This window comes from Salvia hispanica, unplaced genomic scaffold, assembly GCF_023119035.1.
Source record: "Salvia hispanica cultivar TCC Black 2014 unplaced genomic scaffold, UniMelb_Shisp_WGS_1.0 HiC_scaffold_35, whole genome shotgun sequence".
NCBI lineage: Eukaryota > Viridiplantae > Streptophyta > Magnoliopsida > Lamiales > Lamiaceae > Salvia > Salvia hispanica.
In genome coordinates, this window is record NW_025952080.1 from 12,486 (window position 1) to 21,706 (window position 9,221).

Sequence of the window (9,221 nt, forward strand, 5' to 3'; positions counted from 1 at the left end):
ATGTAGCTTGAGAAAGCACGATTGGGATCAAGGCCAAAGATAAATCTTTAAAGAACTTGAAGAAAATCTCTAACCTTGAAATCAAAGCTAAGGGAAATGATCAATTTTACAAAAACATTGGGAGAAACTAAAAGAGTTCCAAGTAGAGTTGAACTCATCACTGCCAATCAATCAGAGAAAAAGGTTTCACATCTTTTGGAGAAGTTAAAGGAAAGAAGAATCTTGTTCCAAACTTAAACAGAAGGTGAGAAATCAACTTTTATGTGCATACACCAACTCATATGCTTTGAAATTTGAATTTAATCTCTGTCGATTTTTTCGTAGGCCATTGCAGAGATAATTTGGGGCGCGAAAAAGGGATATTGTCCATTTTATTTGAAAGCATAATCTAATAATCATTGTTCAGGCACTACTCTATCAAAGATTCTTGTTCCATAAGAAATAAAATGATGACCTACATGAAAGCTTATGCCACACGTAACCAAATCAGGAATAAACCATCTTAACAATCGAAGCATCAAAAGGTGAGAAAATTAATGTCCTTGTAGTGGTAATTTGGACATAAAAATGGATCTTTAAATGAACTCGGCACTTGAAGATATCCCATTTGTTTGAGAGAATAGACGTATAATTGTTATTCGGACACAACTCTATCACAGATTCACAATCACGAACTCGAAACCCTAAACACGTTACAAGCTACCTAAACCCTAAACCCTAAACCCTAAACCCTAAACCCTATACCCTAAACAGAGGAAGTGAATATCCTTATTTTCTTCTTTTTATGTCAGCTTCCTTTCAAGCTCTTTGACCTAAGGAAATTATTGAACATTTGTTATACGTGTATATCTTTTAAAATGTACTTGGGTTGGATCACACTTTTCCAAAAAAATGAATGCATTAACAAGTGCAAGGAACCTCGTGTTCAAGTGTTTGAGAACTGGACTCACAAATTGTTGTATTTGCTCACTCAGCTTCTTCTCAGACCTTCTTTTTGTATGTTGTAGAATGATTTTCCTCGTGCTATTTCAGTCTTTTTTTCTCTCTATTGTTGTTTCAGCTTTTTTTCTCTTTTTTCAGCTTTTATTTTTCTCTCGTTTTATCTGACCTTCAACAAACACGAAAAAATCGACAAAGATTAAATTCAAATTTCAAAGCATACAAGCTAGTGTATGAACATAAAAGTCGATTTCTCACCTTGTGTTTAAGTTTGGAACACGATTCTTCTTTCCCTTTTAACTTCTCCAAAAGATGTGAAACCTTTCTCTCTTATTGGCATTGCAGTGATGAGTTCAACTCTACTTGGCCCTCTAACTCTTTTAGTTTCTTCCAATATTTTTTGTAAAACTGATCCTTTCCCTTAGCTTGATTTCAAGGTTCTGTTGATTTTCTTCAAGCCTTTTTTAAAGATTATCTTTGGCCTTGCATTCCAGTTGAGCTTTCTCAAGCTACATGAAGAAATAGACAAGTACATAAAGCGTGAGATCAATTCCATATAATGTTCTCAGAGATAATATTCATTCTATACCAAATTTGATCTTCTTGAATATTGCATACCATTGTTTTTATCTTTAGGAGCTCTTGTATATCAACTTGTTCTCTAGCAGGACCAACTCAACACCTCTAACTCGGGTCGCAAAATTGAATAAACAGGTCAGCTTTGAGTTCTGAAAGCTGCAACAGTTAGACACCAATGTCAGGCTTCATATACTGAGGTGTAACAACTATAGGAAAAATGAAAAGACCTTTTTCTTTTGCATCACCAACATGTATGATATGTGGCTGCTTTTATATGCTAAGGCAGATATTACATCTCCGAGAGCAGAGAGTGACCTATTGATGTTCTGAGCTTCTTTAAGCCACTTACCTTGTATATCAGTTTTTGCAAGCCTCTCACTTCCTACTAAGTCCTCAAGCCAAAGTTTGCTTTTCAGTGCACTCTCCGGTGATTAAGTTTTTTCCTTACCATATACTGAGCATGCTGGGAGAGAGAGTGAGTGGGGCCATATAATAAATAACAGGCGATAAAGAATCTACAAGGCAGCAAAAGAGCTTGCAGCAACATCACTAATCAAGCCATGAACGAGTTAAAAAAACGCATACAGCCGTTTTCAACTTCGTACTAGTACTAAATACTGAACCTTAAAGGGTAAATGAAAACAATCGACTTTTCATCTCATCTCAAACCAAATTAATCAAAAGGTTAATGATGAGAATGCTAAAACAAGAATATTATTGAAAAATATCAACAAAATAAAACAAATCCGACACTGCACAAAAATCTACCCAAGCTGTTTCAAGCGCTTGGAAATGAGCAGAATCTGCTGCCACGCGCCGGCTTCGAAGCATAGCTGCAGAATATCGGTGTGCCAGCGACATAGCCAACTTGCCTCATATGCTTCTCACAATGCCCTAGCAATCTGACAATCAAGAATTTCCACAAAATTACTAAGAAGATTGAATCTTGAATGATACACATAACTGGTTATTTTTGTGATTACAGACGAACACCTAATCTAACTTGCGTTAGAAATAACACTGCAATGACCAAGTAGACAACTTGCCAAATGCAGGGAAACACAACCAAAACCAGAAAATAGCAGGCATGATACTTACTTTGGGAAATAGAGCTCGACAAGAAGCAAATTCAATACGTCTACAAATTCTTGTCACTGAAGAGATTGCATTGCTCTAAAGAACCCCGAATTCAATCCCATCTTCAGGTCACAGAGCAGTCATGATATCCATAGGCTCACCAAGGGAAACCCGGCACTGGTGTCTCCACAATGGGTTTAGGGTTTAGAGAATAAGCATTAAGGGCAAGAAATTGGCCGAGAGAGAGGGAGAAAATGTTGTGATGGTTGCTGGTTTGAGTGAGAGAGAGAAGTTGCGGCGGATTTTTGGGTTGTAATTTGGGATCGCTCCGTGAGAAGAGAGGGAAAGAGAGTGGGATTGAGAGAGGGAGGGACAACGGCTACGCCGACGACGAGAGAAGGCGAGAGAGGGAAGTGCATTGAGAAGTTAGGATTTGATTTCCCAAAATTGGGTAGTACGAGAGTATACGCGTGATTTGGAATGGGAGTAATGTTAGAGTTGATACTAAATCATGTTTGATATCAATACTTTAAAACTCTTATTTTATTTTCTAAGAATAAAATAAATTATTTTTGTCATAAGTTGTTATGTTTACATTTAATTGGAGTTAATTGCATGTTTAAATGTATACGTAACTTAACAAAGTCTAAGTCTTAGTTTTATAAGAAGGTTGAGACGCCTACTTTAAGGTAAAACGGCCATTCTAAACAAAGAAAAGAGAATTTCACGACCTAGAGGAAAATTAGACTATCCATCGAAAGGTTGCAATGTCCCCATATTTCCAAACTTCGAAATAAAATAAATTTGGGGTGGAAAGACTAAACGATTCTAAAAGAAGGGAGTCTTTGTGCTACTGCAAAAGACAGATCTTGATAAATATTTGTTTCTTAACCAAGTAGGTTAGCATTGAAAGCATACGGATTGATTATGCATTACTTTACTTATCAAATGGTGCGGTTTTTTGCAACCCAATAATCCATATATTGGGTAGTGGGATTAATATCAGGGCAAGGATTTTATTATATTAATCGTGCGAAGGGGAGCTCGCTTTGATAATGTCCCCAAGAGGAGCCAAACAAGGTTTTATTATTCTAACCTAGCTAGTTGAGTTTGAACCCAAGAATAATAAATAAGCGTTTATGCTGTTCCCCTCTTGAATTAATTAAGTTAATTAATTAAGTCCATAGTAGACATTAATTAATTAATGGACATGTTTATCTTATGGGGGGAAATTAAAGTTAAAACAAACCCGGATTACTTATAATTTGTTTTGGATGTGGAGAGTTAATATTCTTCGAGGGGCCCTTGAAATTTCCAATTAAATTTCATTAAAGGGGGGTTAAATTTTAAATTAAAAAGTTTTGGATAAGGCCATATCCAAACCCTTCTATAGACCCTTTTTTGGGCCCAAAAAACTTAATATAAAAAAGGAGTAAAGGAAAAAAAATCATTATTATTATCCTAAAAATTTTTGTCCCCCCCCCGCTTAGGGGTTCGAAAACCTACTTGGGGAAGGATTTCTTTTTTTTTTATTTAAGTCCCATTATTCCAGACAACACTAATATTGGAGCATTTAACAGAGAGAAGATCCGTGGTCTAGTATTGCGTCACGTAGAATAGTGCCATCGTCGATTCTTTGGGGAATCAACAAGGTATTATTTCCCCCTGAAAATCGTTTTTGGTTTCTTTTATACTTAAAGCAGATTAATTCAAGTTTTTAGCATGATACATGTGAAAATTACCCAATAGAATTTGTCTAAATAATTGTAAATAGATCCCATAATTATGTGATTTATTTGTTTGATTTAAATACGAACGTTTCCCGGCCCTTCGATAATCATGTTTTTTTTATTATTATGGGGAAATTTTTTTGGAGTGTTGGGGCCCAAATTTTATTTTTTTTTTCTTGGGGTTTATTGTTTCTTTTTGGGCTAGGTTGTTTTTATAAGAAGTGGCCAATTTGTTTATTTCTTTCGGGCCAAGTTTAATCCACTTATGTTGGGCTAAATTGAAGTTTGAATTTATTTGCTCAGACTGGGTAATTTGTAAAAATGTTGGGACATAAGTGGCAACCGGCATCACCAAGACACCTTGGCGGCCACAATTAATCGATATAACAAAGTTTATTTCTAAAATACGTCGAATTAAATATTATAATCACTGGGATTTGAATCCAAAGTTTCCGAACACGGAAAGAATTTCAAGCCTTAGATGCATGCATCATAACTTATGGAGCTTTCTAAAAGTAAGTACTTCCTTAATGTGCAATTTGTTTTAAATTGGGGCGTAAAATGTCTTCGATTTTGAGGCGCGTGTTGCTTTCTAAAAGGAGTACTCTCAGAATTTTTCTTTAGGGAGTCGGTTGATTGTAATTCAGTTTGGAAGAAAAATGGCGGCATGTGTGGATTTAAGTTTTTACTTCTTCGATGTATTTTATTTTTATTCGTTTAAGTTATTGTTGTTGTAAGTTCTAAATAGCCCAAAACAATTACAAGTAATACAATCTAACTACTTAATCTTCAAAAAGCACCCGATCTCGGGGATTCAACCCGAAAGGCACACATCAAAAACGCTTTTATTGCGATTATAATGTCACGACGTTAGAGGGTTTCACTAGGTACAACCGTGCCTATTTATCCGACCCTCCAACCGGTCCACCGTATCCACGTAACCCAGATCCAGCAACCACTTTGTTGCGTAACAAACCCAAGGATCAAAGCCATTACCAAACACCACATTTCAAGTCTCCACTCTTCCAGGAACCACCACAATAGGTCAATTGATCTTTACCATAAACCAGAGTTCACTCAACTCACTCATCGACTCAGTGTATATACACACGGAACAAAGGAAGAAGAGAACCACACTCTAAGCTTGTAGCAGAGAGATCACCAAAGAAGAAACACACATCCCTAATTTCATCACTCAAGATTCGACTTGCCCATGTAGCTGGGTTTCCAAGGAGTTGGCTCAAACCCAAGTTGCATCTTGGGTCAAGTTACCAATGGACGTACGGGGAACATTAAAGGGCCTTACTATTACAATTCTCCACCTTGGACCTTATCGACGTGAGAGATTCGCCTGGGGTTTTATCCTTGTTTGTTGGTGTTTGCTAAGTTAAGGACTAGGCAAACACGCCCTTTCCACTATCTACCATACATATACATAAGTATATAATAAAAGAAAACAAGGAAAATACCGACCTTTTACTCAGCAATCAATGTGGAGTTTTCTGAGCAAAATGCATTTTCTCCACTTAGAGACACTTAGTCCCCATATCAACCTGGGTGGATCGTGTAAATTTTTTCCATGGACCTCACCTTTTTCCACTATGTCTCCGATGAAGTGAAACCTTATATCAATGTGCTTGGTGCCGTCATGAAAGGTAGGATTCTTGCACACTTATATGGCCCATCGCTATCGAGAAGACAACAACGGGTTGCTTTAAGGAATTAGCACCCATCACTCCTTTTAGCCACAAGACTCTTTCATTGCCTCGTGATGGCAATGTACTCGAACGCAAGTGGAGAGGGCCACAATATGTTGCAATTGTGACTTCCAAACTTATACAAGATCCACCAAGTGTGAAAACATAAGAGGTAGGGATTTCCTCTTACCCCCGTCATTGGCATAGTTTGAATCTACAAAACCATAAAGGTTAGTTTTATATGTACCTTAGAAAAATTCAAACCATAATGAGCAAGATGTTTCAAATATCTCGAACCACTTAAGAGCTTCCCAATGAGGCGTCGATTGGACATGTATCTTGATAGGCATGACACCGAATAAACAATATCATTCCTTGTGCTCACCATCAAGTACATAACGACTCCAATAAGCATGAGTAAGGAACACTCTTCATCTTCTCGATCCCACTATCATTATTGGACACCGATCCTTACTAAGGTTGAAATGTGCTACAAAGGAACAGTGGAAGGTTTACATCCACCATATTAAACTTACTGAGAACCTTTCTTACATAAGAACTCGTTTAAAGTCGCTCCTTCTTCTTCCTCGCTTTCACAATGTCAATGCCCAAAATCTTTTGAGCATCTCCTAAGTCCTTCATATCTAGAAAGCATATTTCAACATGTTTGACACAGAAGTACTAGGACTTATAATAAGCATGTCATCAACATACAAGAGAAGAAAACAGGAGTAGAAGAATTAAGGTCTTTGAAATATAGACAATGATCAAACACACTCCTAGAAAAGCCTAGGTTCTGCATACAAAATCAAACTTAATATTCATATCCTAGTGACTGCTTTAAACCATACAAAGCCTTTTTCAAGAGACACATGATCTGGTATTTGGGGTCGACAAACCCCTCAAGTTGGCTCATGTAAATAGGTTTATCAAGATCACCATGTAAAAAAGCAGCACATTCATTTGTTTGAGATCCCAGCTCAAAATAAGCACATAATGAAAGCATTAACCTAACAATTGTAAATTTTACCACGAGGCAAAGATTTCGATAGTCTACCCCCTCTTGTTAGAGCCCTTGCAACAAGTCTCGGCTTTGTACCTCAAGCCATTTAGCTCCTCGCTTCAACTTGAAAGCCACCGCACTCAACAATAGTACAATCTTTAGATCTTGGCACTAAAATCCAAGTCTTATTCAAATATAAGGATTTCATTTCATCTTTCATGGCTTTTACCACTTAGATAAAACATCGACTTAGCATTGTTTATATGATCGGGTTATCACCATCCGACTCATAAATATTGAAAGCCAAAGCTATCAAGTTCATTTCATCGACCATCTTTTGGGTGGTCTAACATTTTCCTTCTTATCATATCTCCGGCCGGACATAATTTGATGGGATATTCAAAACCAAAACGAGAGAAGAAGGCACAACGAAACCGGAGTAAGAAAGAAAGATAACCAGAGAGAAGCCAAACTACAATACCGAGCAAGAGATCAAAATAGAGATCCCTTGTATTACCGAAAAACACCGTACCTTGGGCTTAACTCCAACCGTGGCTCTAATGCCAACGTAAGGGTCTAAATCACCAAACAATTACAAGTAATACAAGATTACACAAGATCTAACTACTTAATCTTCAAACAAGACCAGATTTTGGGAGATTCAACCATGAAACATTTAGCACACATATCTAACTACTTAATTTTTATTTATTTATTTTTTTTAATAAAAAACGCCCATAGTGGGTGGGGGTTTAGCGAACCCCAACCCGTGAATAAATCAAAATGTTATGTTCCAAACCATGATACTAGCCCAAAAGTGACTAGTATCGGAAAACAAGAACATGAACAAAGAAACAAACGAGCTCCCACAGTCGGGATGCTCCATGCTTTCAAAGTCAACCGTCCAATCTCTGCGGCGAAAACGGAAGTTAGATATCCCAATGGTCCACCTAACCAGCCTTCAAGTATCGAGGCGCAGACGAATCATAATATGTCATAGTAGGGGTCCGAACCCCTACCCAAGGAAATCGCAAGATGGTTACCCTCTCTATAGATGTGTGAGAATCGAACCCGCTGAGAAGTCATTCTACGGATCGAGCCATATGATGTCTAAAATTCGAGCAGTAGCCAGGATACATGATAGAGTGTAACCAGAGCCGCCGAGTCAAGCTCTATCCGATGTGTGTAGAAAACACCATGGCCATCTCCAAACCTCGAATAAGAGCCATAAGTTCCACCTCAAAGCTTCGACGATGCATCCATTGGAGAACGAAGGCCCAAAGACCTCCATCGACTCACGAACAAGTCTTCCCTCTCCCGCCTCCAATGTCGCCGGGAAAAGAAGACACCATCCGTATTCGCTTCAACCATGGGGCATCGGTGGATGCCATAGGACCATGAGTGAACGCAGAACGCTGTCCGGGAGAAGGCATGAAATCCACCGACGCCGAGCAACCCCTCCAAAGGTATCGGGATCTTGCCGACCACACGAACGTAGGTGATGAGAACTCCGCCAAATGACATGAGTATGACGGAAAGGACGACCACGGTGCTTGCAGCCTTCCGTCCAAAGAAACCAAACGATCGACATGGAACAATAAAACTAATATGCATGGCGGCCCTCGAAAGAGGACATCGCCGTGACTGTCTAACCGCAATATCGTGCGCGTGTGAATCACGTGTGCGAGGGGGAACCGGTATCGAAATACTCCAACGTAAATCGCGACAAACTCGAAAGAAAGACGGATCGAACGACTCAAAGAAGGAGACGATAAGGCTAATTTCATGCATCGGTTATATGGTGAAAAGCGTTACATTTTGCTGGATCTAACACGGTTTATAAGCCGTGTGTGAGATCGCTAGATCAAGGAAGTGCTGAATGAAACGATCTAGCGAAGGAATGAAGTAAAATGAGAAAGGCTAAGAGAAAAAAAAAAAAAAGAAGGCGTGAAGGAGGAGTCGTAGGCGAGGGCAACAAAGTCTATCTATACCTCGCTGGGCCCCACTCCAACGCCTATAAATAGATGAGCATGCAACACACAAAGGAGGACTTTTTTTTCGCTCGCTCTTAGCTCACACATAACACACTTGGGAATGGAGATCTCGGGGTAGTTTGGTTTACTAAGGGGTTCATTTCTTAGAAAAAGTTTCCGCGCTTGCAACACCGTCCGCGTAAGATACAATCTTTAAATCTTA

The 9,221-nt window shown here is 38.6% G+C and overlaps 2 long non-coding RNA genes across 2 annotated transcripts; both read right to left on the reverse strand.

Annotated features, from left to right (window-relative positions):
- Positions 1-531: 531 nt before the first annotated feature.
- LOC125199016 lies at positions 532-1,668 on the reverse strand. Its single transcript, XR_007172500.1, has 3 exons — positions 1,558-1,668; positions 1,198-1,448; positions 532-1,108 (listed from the first exon to the last, which is right to left on the reverse strand). It is a non-coding gene; the product is annotated as an uncharacterized LOC125199016 (long non-coding RNA).
- Positions 1,669-1,956: 288 nt separating this feature from the next.
- On the reverse strand, positions 1,957-2,700 carry LOC125199015. The gene is made up of 3 exons (XR_007172499.1): positions 2,617-2,700; positions 2,287-2,420; positions 1,957-1,981 (listed from the first exon to the last, which is right to left on the reverse strand). It is a non-coding gene; the product is annotated as an uncharacterized LOC125199015 (long non-coding RNA).
- Between the last annotated feature and the right edge of the window lie 6,521 nt (positions 2,701-9,221).